The sequence below is a fragment of the Periplaneta americana genome, chromosome 1 (assembly GCF_040183065.1).
Source record: "Periplaneta americana isolate PAMFEO1 chromosome 1, P.americana_PAMFEO1_priV1, whole genome shotgun sequence".
In the NCBI taxonomy this organism is placed as follows: domain Eukaryota; kingdom Metazoa; phylum Arthropoda; class Insecta; order Blattodea; family Blattidae; genus Periplaneta; species Periplaneta americana.
Genome location: NC_091117.1, coordinates 109,681,860 through 109,693,676, shown reverse-complemented (window position 1 = coordinate 109,693,676; position 11,817 = coordinate 109,681,860). Strand labels below are relative to the sequence as shown.

The following is an 11,817-nucleotide window of genomic DNA, read 5'->3' as shown; positions in this document are numbered from 1 at the left end:
CCGGATTTAACCCCTCCAGACTTCTACCTATGGGGAACCATAAAAGACACAGTGTACGCCACAAAACCACAAACACTGGAGGACCTGAGAGTTCAGATTGAACATGCCTGTAATGATATTCCATTAGCAACAATCCAGTTGGTATGTCGTTCTGTTGTATGTCGTTGTTGGGAGTGTATTGTGGCGGAAAGGGGCCATGTTGAACATGTACGGGCTTAAGGAAAACAAAACCGAAAAAATTGTATTTGTGTCTCATCTTGTTGCCGAGAAACAGTGTTTCAAAATGTGTATATGTACATCAATTTGGGACACTCTGTATATCCTATGCGGTGGCTGAGAAATCAGGCATTCGGCTTGTCATGCAAGCGGTCCAGGTTCGAATCCCGGTCTGGCCTGAAATCCATAGTGACCCTTGTGACAGACAAGGTCGCAGTTGGGGCTTTTCTCGAGGTTCTCCAGTTTCCTATATGTCGAAGTATCTACATCATTCCGTCAAAATCTTTCCATTCCGTCATCATTGCATAGCATTCCCCGATCGCCAGGTTGCGACGCACGAAAGGAGCTGGCTTGAGTGTGAGTGGGATCGCTTGCTCGAAACCTGGGTACGCAGCGAACCTTAATGTATTCAGCCGGTATGAGTTGGGAATGTGTCTAGCTTGAGGGTCAGCGCAACAAATCTTCTAAGTTCACATTGCTGGGTCATACTATTCCTTCCTGAAATTCAATTCAATTGAATTCAAAATTACCACGTCATTAACAGCTGTACGATCTCTCTTTATGTTGCTGCACATTCCGTCAGTTCACGGGTTTTGTTCCCAAGAAATATTTCACCCGAACATATTCGGGTACATTATTTCAAAATGTTACAACAATTTGTCCCTGATTTTTATAAGACTTAAAAATGAAGTGGAGACACTCTTTAATTACTTGGAAACCGAACTGGTCCATTTTTATCAAATGCAGAGTAATTATAATTATCATTTATACTGTTGGACGTCCAGAACTCTTGCTACGTTTGCCTTTCAATAAATTTCAGCTCAAATGTTCTCTTGGAAATAGCATTATGATGTAAAGTTACTCTGCGTGTTTTTAATACTAACCTCATGACCTGTACATATTATTCAAGTTTCTCTAATGTATATTTACCATATGTCTTACACTTGGTCGAAATGAAAGTGGCCGGCGTCTGAGAGACTAAGTTCGAATCGGGTATTTCCGTGAGCGCTCGGGACAGCCAGGCTTTGTTCAAAAGATTGCGTATATTCTTCTAGTAGTCATAATGGGGAACGCAACTATTAATCACTAAAATCTTATGAGAAAATAATTCATATACGAGATTTCAAACAGGCAGATCGTTCAGAGTGTTTAAAGAGTGAATATTGTAACATAAACACTATATACTGTATAACAGGTTCTCAAGTTGAGTACGACCATTTCTCGTTACAATGCCATTCTGACTGCAGTAAAACTCCTAGTATAGTTGGTAGAGCGTTAGCTGTGAGATTGTAAGTTCAAATCTTCGTGGAGTTACTAGACTATTTTTTGTTGCCTTTTAAATGCATCAGTGAAAATATAACAGATTTTCGTAGTTTTTTTTGTCCGTAGAATCCTTTTCGCTTTATTATTTTTTTCTTGTTAATAGAAGCCCTTGACGCTAATGGAAGTAACACTAAAGACGACAATTAGAGGCTTTTATATTAAAATTCTGTGTTAATTATTTTATTAATCCCTGCTACTTTACACTCTATTGCCTAAGGAACATTCAGTAAATATGTTGACGGTTAAATAATTGGCAATAATTAATTTGCAAATTGTGAATATGATTATTATACTAATCTGAAGTAGTAAAAAATTGGCTTGACTCTAATCTCCTGTCCTTAAATACTAATAAAACTAGCCTACCTATATTCCATTTCATTTAACAACGAAAGGTTTACCTCTACCTATGAATAATTATCACTTAGTAATACTGTACATAATATTTCATGTAATAAATTAACAAATAATTATTGTAATTGCCTACATCTAACACCTTCCACACAAGTCAAATATTTAGGAATTATTGTAGATCATCATTTGCGTTGGGATAAACAAATTTATTTTATGTGTACAAGTAGAAGAAAGACAATTTATAAATTCACAATACTTCGAAATTTTTTCACTAAGGAGGCATAGAGAATAATATTTTTAGCTTTAGTACAATCATTAATACAAAATGGTATAATAAATTGGGGTGGAGTAGCATTATCTGTTAATCCATTAATTTTATTACACAGAAGATTAATAAAAATTTGTCTCACAAAAAATATGGATTACCCAACAAATTTAATTTATACAGGTTTTAAAGTATCAACTATTGAAGAAATTTATAAATATAGTTTACTAACTTACTACCACAGAAATCAAATAAAACGTAAATCTAATCTACATGAATATCGTACTCGAAGACAAAAGTCTACTTTCCCATTAATTGAGCCTAAATGCCATACGAGTGCAGCTCTTAAACATGGTGCTAGCTTTGGCCCAAGACTTCATAATAAAATTACAAACCATTTTAAAATTTGAAATAATTATTTTAAAATTGAAGCTTTTAAAAAAGAAATTTATAAAATTATTCATGATATATAATATTAACAAATGTTTTTTTTTTTTTTTTTACCTTTTATTTCTGTCGACTATATTCAAGTTTTTTATTGAATATCACTGGCTTCTCTCTGATTGTCAATTTATATTAAATGTGGTTTCTTCTCTATTTTTTTGTTATTTATTGGTTTGAATTAAGTTAATTACTGTATTTAGCAAACTGTCTTTGTAAATTGTATGTTATATTATTGGCTAAGACCACACCATACACGAGCATGGCTCTTACGGTAGTGGCTAGAAACATTTTTGTTTTATAATTTCAATTCGTACTCTTAAGCTAGCTAGTTAAACAAATTAAATTAAATTAAATATCTTCTGTCATTATTAGAGTTAGGATTTTTATTTAATATTGATCCTAAAAATGTCATAGTTATGCAATTAAAAACCTCAAAATATGTACTAAATTGTACGTAATATCAACATTTTTATTAAACTTATTTCTGTGGTAGTAAGTTAGTAAACTATATTTATAAATTTTTTCAATAGTTGATACTTTAAAATCTGTATAAATTAAATTTGTTGGGTAACCCATATTTTTGGTCAGATAAATTATTTCCAAAATTAATTCCAAATCCGTGATCATCAGGGCCTAAACGTAGTAATTGTAGACAAGAAGAAAAACCATAATTCTGATGACAAAATATATCCTGATTTTCTGGAATTATAACCACAAATTTTCACCAATTCTGTAATTATCTCTAAGCAACATGAATTAACATGAGCAAAATTATTTGATTATATTACACTAAAAGGAGTTGAAAAAAATAAAAGAAAGGACAAAACAAAAAATTCACTACGGAGATTCGAAGCGTGCTGTGGAGGTAGCCCAAATCAGCGCCTTGTATTATGGAGTTAACTAAGCGGCGAACGGAGGTTTACGGCAGTGAACTGAGCGCTCACCCGAAGGGACTTACAAAACTTTCGCTGCTCAAGAGACCGGCCGCTTTCATTTTGACCAAGTGTACAGGCTCCTAATATCAATGATCTCGGTATTCCGCTTACTTGTTCACTAAAAATAATAATTAAATGAATAATAAATTGCGCTGTAGACTAATATTTTAACTAATACAGAGTTGAGTTGAACCCAACTTTCTCCAAAATTAATATGATAAAAATAATACATAATGAAAATAATGAAGTATCCGTACCACTATAATGGAAATGTCCTCCATTAACATCCAAAAACTTCTGTGCACGACTTAAAAGGTTCATATGTACACGAGTTAATATCTCAGCGGTGATATTGAGGATGCTATTCCTGATGTTATCCTTGAGTTTCTCAATAGTATGGGGATTCTGATCGTACACTTTTCCTTTTATATATTCCTATAAGTAAAAGTCACATGTCGATAAATCTGGAGATCGAGGTGGACACAAGTCTCTGCTCACAGTTCACTCAGCAGTAAACATCACGTACAATACAACAAAACGCTGCTACAGTTGGATATTTGCAATGTTACCAGCTATACAAATAAACAATTAACATTTGCAAGTAAGAGAACAAAATAATAACTAAAAGCCGAGAAAGAATAACAATAGTAAACACAAGTGCCTAGCAACATAAGATTCGTATCCAACTCTGTATAAGCAAGTTACAATTTTATTATTGGTGAAATAACTTTGGCTCAGAGCTGAAGATATCCCAGAGATCAACCGAAAATACAACATTTTATTTGAGGTGAAATTACAGTCATATGGGGAAACAATATTAAAACAAGTTTTCTGCATTTCCTACGTATGAATACGTTTAAGTTGAGGTACTTAACCGATTTTTATTACTTCATATGTGGACAGAAATTGGTGCGACTGAAGTCTGACTAAATAATTAATCAATGTGCTCGCTGTGTCCCATTTAAGGCGCTTAAAGAACTTTGAATGAGGAAGGCTAACAATAGGCATAATCTACTGTAACACATAATATGGAATAGGCCTATTGAGAAGCAATTAATTGTGATTATTGCACCATTTGTCACCGTCACAAAGAATTCCGCGCCGGATGCAATGGAATGGTTTTCGTTCTGCACGAATCGGTCGAGACACTTTAGTACAAAAAACTAATTTTTTAATAAAATCATTGAGTTCATGTTTTTTAGTTACAGTGATCACAACATTCCTGCATGGAAGAACCGTTTCAGGCGCATTCGGCTGGCGGCTTCTCAACATACAATCCGTTGTTCCAACCTGACCTAATCCGTTGACATTTGTCAGAACAAAATGACTGCGCATCTGATTCCTATGTTGCTCTTCTTGCACCGTTGCTCCATTACCGCTGTTTCATTACTTTCGAATAAAATAAAATAATTGTCATTACTAACTCATATTCAGTCATAAATTGGGGGATGGGACGGGATCAAAATTCGTCCTCTTCTCATTCGGATATGCCAGATATGTATTTGGAAACATCTTTTAATCTAATTTTGAACGATTTGTAACAAATTTAATGTTAATACACTCAATTAAAAATAATCTAATCTCTTTAATTTCAGTCATTCATATCTATCTGTGTATTATGTATTCGTCCAAAGAACACTGATTTTATTTACCGTAGAAAAATCGCTCTATTTTGAAAACTACGTATTTAGTTGTACCACGGTAATATGCAACTGCGCTACATCTCTACCGCGTTGCCACACTTACAGTTCTTACCAAAGTTTAAGGGCACCTCTCCGTAAGTGATGTTTCACTCCTGTCCTTACACTTACGTGAAACCCCGTGATGTTTATACAGGGACCAAATGCCTGTGAAAAGTGAAGTTTTCTTCCAAACTGTGAATTATATAACAATTTGTCTATTATGAAACTTATTGAAAAATTACAATTTTGTGGGAAAAAAATTAATTACTCCAGAATGGGTTGTGAATTCTGGGATAGAGTTAGATATATTGTTTATACCTTATATTTCTAATTAACTTATGGTATATCCAATATACCTTTATTCTTGGGTTATAAATCATATAAGGTATTTGATTCTGGTTGGAGAGAATACTATATTGTTCTTGTAAACCAAAAATAAGGTAACACTTTTTAAAACTTCAGAAAAAAGATTATATCTTTTCATTAATTCCCAAAACTAATATTTTAAATAAACTACTTTCTGATATTAAAAAATCCTGAGAGATTTCTTGTGTAATCATTGATTTTTGTTTTAAAAAATTTGTGACAGTTCATGGATGCATTGTATTCCAGATTGTTTTGTTTTTCCTTTAGGAAAAATTGCCATTTTCTAAAATTCTCTTGAGCTTCAAATTCGCTGTAAATGGACTCGGATCTGCCACTGCCATTTACATCAATAACATTGTGAGTTGGTAACATTGGTCAATCAGCTTATTCCCTCCATTTTTAGTAATCAGCTGTGGAGTTTGCTACATGTGTGGAAAGGTTGGATTTGTTCCTTGAAAAAAAAAAATGAAAATAGGTAAAAATTCTGTGAGTATGGAAGTGAAGTCGCAGATTATTGGGATGTGGAAGACTGACTGGAGATAATCTAACTACATTCCAAAATTCACTGATCTAAGTCAATCCATTGTGGAGTAATTAATTTTTTATGCTACTAAATATGTAATATTTCAATAAGTTTCACAACAGACAAATAATAATTGTCAGGGTATATAACCCACAATTTGAAAGATAGACAGATTGGGTTTGCAGTAAAAACTTCACTTTTCATAGGCATTTGGTCACTGTATAAACATCAGGGCGTTTCACATAAGTATAAGGGCAGGAGTGAAATATCACTTTTGGTAAGAGCTGTATGATATCACATCCGACGTGGAAAGTGGGGAGGTCACACTTGTATGGATATGTATCAGAGACGGATTGTGCAATTCTTTGCTGGAACTAATGTTTAGTATTTCAGCCTTTTTACTTTTTATGGAAAGAAATATTTTAGTTTGTTATTTAACGTCGCTGTAGTTTACTTACCGTCGATGTGATTGGTGGTAACGAGATGGAATTTGACGAGAAGAAGCCGAGGATTCACTATAGATTACCTGATATTCGCCTTATGGTTGGGAAAAACCTCTGAAAACCCCAACCAAGTCAGCCAAAGAGGAAATCGAATCCGCGTAAAGAAACGTCGTATAATCAAATGATTTATTATGGGATTTATTCACACTACTTATACATTTATTATATAGATGCCGATTCTTCCTTAGTCTATGTTGTCTTGTTCATTAATCTGATCACAACACATGGTTTTAGTTTATGAATCCCCGTTTGTTTCTTAAACTTACTAGTGTCTTGGGTTTCGCCTACGATGACATTAACTGCTGACCTTTTCCTTTGTAAGTAGTCGATCGTAGGTATGGTCTTCCTAACAGTGTTAAGTTCAAGAGTTAAAATATGTCTTATTTGGCTTTATATGTAAAATCATCAACCTCTATTCTTTCCTTTCTTTCGTTCATCCAATTTACCTGTCCCTTAAATTGCACAGCAACCTTCCCTTCTTTTATTACTTTTATAACCATACTTTTTGACACGCCAGCATTCATGCCAACCGAATCAGTAACATTATGCTATAGTTCATAATCCTTAATCCTTAATATCCATGGAATGGCAGCCTGTTTTTATTCATGTTCACGATTTCATGACCATTTAACCGGCCATATAATTTACAAAGCGGTTAGAAACAATTGAATCATCAATCTTGTTACATTGGATAGGCCTACTACAGCGTATAGGGAATTACAAGTATGGACACTTCTTGTCGGTACCTTTGATGTAGCAGGACTGATTTCAATGACCTTCAAACCAGCTTGAGCGTGAGATTCTGGCGATACGGAATGAGTACTAGTTGTCTTCATGAGAGGGAAGGATTTTTTCTCATTAAGTTTCGGTCACTCTATGAGACTGATACTCACCTAGCATCGTGATGAATTTTCTGAACTATAGTAAGTAGCGAAATCTGATTCCCTGAGCCAGCTGGGGAGAGACGGCTCATCGTGCTAGGCACGCATTACCTCCGTACTGGTTGGATAATCGTTCATCAATGGCGAATATTCAGAGCATCTATTGCATGCACTGCATGCCCTGATATTTTCAAAAACACACTCTATAATTGGAATTATTATTATTATTATTATTATTATTATTATTATTATTATTATTATTATTATTATTATTATTACCGTTTTATTCATATTTATTTTTCTTGTTTTATTTTTCGCGCAAATATTAAATAGTTTAAATCTAACCAGGTTAGACAACATGTAAATATATCTCCTTTATGCAACGTTCGACAAAAAGGCCTTCTGAAGCCTCGGAGTGTATTACTGTTCACAGAACTCAGAAAAGCGGTGAGCAGAGAAAGGTGTGTAGGGTGAAATACCAATCAGTTTGGGTGCCATAAAAGCAGAAGGTATATTCTGCACGGTAGTGGTGCACTGATGCACATCTTTCTGCCAGCTTGACAGTTTATTTTTATGGTTATTCCGACAGTGAGATTTTTCAGTACAGCAGCCAAATCGACACTGTTTATTCACCATTCAAAGATCCGTGCCTTTCACAATTTAGCTTTCAGTGTAGCGTGATTTCATGCTTCGTGAAGTGCTCAAGTTTTGTCAAATCAGTGAGAAGTAAAGTTGTATTTTGTTGTTTTATTTAATGTGAAAATGGGTGACTCTAACAAGGTCTGTCAGTGTGACGTTGGAAAACTTAAATTAAAACCGTTCCGACATAATTATTATGAGCTATGAGGAAAAGCAAATTACAGCCTGTTTTCACGAGACAGACCAGTGTCTAAATTAACAGTGACTGGATTTCACGTATAAATATACTGGCAAGTTCATACAATTACATTTTGAAAGTTAAAGAATAGACCTTTATTCTGTATAATAATAATAATAATAATAATAATAATAATAATAATAATAATAATAATAATAAACTTCGTTCTAGAATACGCCATTAGGAAAGTTCAAGATAACACAGAGGTTTTGAAATTGAACAGGTTACATCAGCTTCTTGTTTATGCGGATGACGTGAATATGTTACAGGAAAATCCACAAACGATTAGGGAAAACACGGAAATTTTACTTGAAGCAAGTAAAGAGATAGGTTTGGAAGTAAATCCCGAAAAGACAAAATATATTATTATGTCTCGTTACCAGAATATTGTCGAAATGGAAATACGAGTATAAAAATTGGAGTTTTATCTTTCGAAGAGGTGGAAAAATTAAAATATCTTGGAGCAGCAGTAACAGATATAAATGACACTCGAGAGAAAATTAAACGCAGAATAAATATGGGAAATGCCTGTTATTATTCGGTTGAGAAGCTTTTGTCATCTAGTCTGCTGTCAAAAAATCTAAAAGTTATATAATTTATAAAATAGTTATATTACCGGTTGTTCTGTATGGTTGTGAAACTTCGACTCTCACTTTGGCAGAGGAACAGAGATTAAGGGTGTTTGAGAATAAGGTTCTTAGGAAAATATCTGGGGCTAAGAAAAATGAAGTTACAGAAGAATGGAGAAAGTTACACAACATAGAATTGCACGCATTGTATTCTTCACCTGATATCTACAGTATAATTAAGAACATTAAATCCAGACGTTTGAGATGTGCAGGGCATGGAGCACGTATGAGTGAATCCAGAAATGCATATAGAGTGTTAGTTGGGAGGCCGGAGGGAAAAAGAGCTTTGGGGAGGCCGAGACGTAGATGGGAGGATAATATTAAAATGGATTTAAGGGAGGTGGGATATGATAGAGAGTGGATTAATCTTGCACAGGATAGGGACCGATGGCGGGCTTATGTAAGGGCGGCAATGAACCTGCGGGTTCCTTAAAAGCTATTTGTAAGTAAGTAATAATGATAAGGGATGTCTAGCCACGCCCACTTTCCAGGATATGAGATGATAATAATAATAATAATAATAATAATAATAATAATAATAATAATAACAATAATGTTTAATAATAATAAAGTTAAAACTGTGCCTAAATGAAAGTGTGAAATTTTACCATACAAAAAGTACTTTGGTTATGGCTTAATCCACTCAGCCCTCTCTTTACTGTTTCATTTGCCCTTCTGGAGAATTCTAATATCGTTACTGGTACTGTTCACACGGACTTGTGGACATCTATATGAAAACCAACAAAATGTATTCGTGGAACCACAAAATACATGTTTGAGTTCGATTAATTTTTTTTTTAATACTTATGATGGGTACTTAACTGTTCATCATTCACCCATATGAAGCTAGATGTGTAAACCAAATTACCTACAGAATCATTGCCCAGGGTGTGTCGTTGGAGACTGGTCTACGCCACACCCGCGATGACATGAGATGGAGATTTGTTTGGATGCTACAGAAGAATCGAAGCTTCCAGAGAAAACCCCTGTGTTATCTTGACACCGAACTTGTCCAACATAAATTATAAATCGAGAGTATACTGGGGATCGAACTCGGGTCCACGGATTTTAAATCCAACGCTCTAGCCACTAGACCGCATAGCGGCTGTTTTTGTAATAGTAGTGTACTTTCACATAAAATTATTATGAGGAAGTAAAAATTGATAGTCGCTGTAGTTTGAGTAACATCTCATGTCTTTTCCCACAAAGCGCTTTCCCAGCCCCACTCATTCGAACTGTTTTGTAATCGTTGAAGAGTCACGGATGCAGCCGATTGTTTACTCTCGCATTGTGTCGTCGACATTGTGGAGTTCGTTAGAACGAAACTGATGTCAGACAAGTGGTAGATTACTCGCAGAACCAAGTGCGTGGGGAAGACCACGAGAAGACGCAAGAACGTGACCGCCGCGTCAGGTAGAAGGTGGAGTTCCTCGTGGTTGCAGTTCGTGTTGCCGCCGCTGTATGAACAGTGTGACGCGAGTGTAGTCTGCCGCCAGTACGTTCAACGCTGTCAGTGCAAGTCTGGTTGTCGAGGTGTTCGTGAGTGCAGTGTGCAGTGTCTAGTTGTGTAGAAGTGAGGTGCTTCACAGATTCTTGGAGAGTAGTGATTAGAGTGTTTTTGTGTGAGCAGGTGTAGCGTATTAATACCTGAGCTCAGTTTCGTATTGTGAATGGAAAGGAGCTTCTTGGATTGTACTCTTCTCATAAAGGTAGTAAGACGGTATTTTATGAGTTTTATAGCTATTATGACTACAACGATTTATGCTAACAAGTTTTCTACATACAATGTGATTCATTGGCAGTATATTTTAATGTAACACACTAGATTGCCCCCGTTTGGAAAATTACTGCGAGTGATCATCATCCGTTCGTGTCAATTTTTGTTGTGTAAAGAATTTCTTGGAAGTGAAGAAAACGGGTATAATGCGCTATGAATTATGTTTATTAGTGCAAATATAGCGCGCGACACTCAAACTCCCAGATTGAATTTTTCTAAGTTCTACGGTGCGAGAATCTGTGACAGGTTAGTTAGGTTAGGCTTTCCATATACCTTGCATATACGAATCTGTGACAGATTAGGTTAGGTTAGTATAGGCTCTTAGTATGTCTCGCAAATTACGAATCTGTGACAGGTTAGATTAGTTTAAGCTTTTGGTAGTATGCCGTGCATATACTAAGTGAAGTGAAATGTGCATTTCGCGTTCATTTTTAAGCTTTCTACCTCTTTCTTTGACGTGCCAAATAAACATTTTTAGGTTATCTACACCGATCAACTCCTTCCAATTTTTTGCTATTTTTTTAATATGTTTTCAATTTACCTGATGTCCTATATGAATTCTGCACATTCAAACTACCCTTCCTCTGAAAGTTACACCACTTTTCCACTTTTTTCGTCACAAAACCCTTAAGTGTAGCGTGCTATAGAAAACCCCAATTATGTCTCGTGACCAGAACATAGTACGAAATGGAAATTCATCCATTGAAGAAGTGAAAACATTCAAATATCTTGCATCTTGCAGCAACAGTAACAAATATAGTAAATGACACTCGAGAGGAAATTAAACGCAGAATAAATATGGGAAATCCCTCTTATTGTTCAGGGAAGCTTTTGTCATCCAGTCTACTTAAAAAAAACTGAAAGTTAGAATTTATAAAACAGTTATATTGCCGGTTGTTCTGTATGGTTTTGAAACTTGGACTCTCACTTTGAGAGAGGAACAGAAGTTAAGGGTGTCCGAGAATAAGGTGCTTAGGTAAATATTTTGGGTTAATTACAGGATAATTGAGAAAGTTACACAACGCAGAACTGCATGCATTGTATT

The 11,817-nt window shown here is 35.1% G+C and overlaps 1 protein-coding gene across 3 annotated transcripts in view; it reads left to right on the top strand.

Moving 5' to 3' along the window:
* Positions 1-10,370: 10,370 nt before the first annotated feature.
* The window catches only part of LOC138699679 (uncharacterized), a 153,031-nt gene continuing 151,584 nt past the window's right edge, over positions 10,371-11,817 (top strand). The window contains exon 1 of one of the 3 annotated variants that reach the window (XM_069825757.1): positions 10,371-10,704. The gene's annotated coding sequence lies outside the window, so the exon portion shown is untranslated. The remainder of the gene's footprint in view (positions 10,705-11,817) is intronic. The other 2 variants (XM_069825739.1, XM_069825766.1) reach the window with 2 other exon arrangements.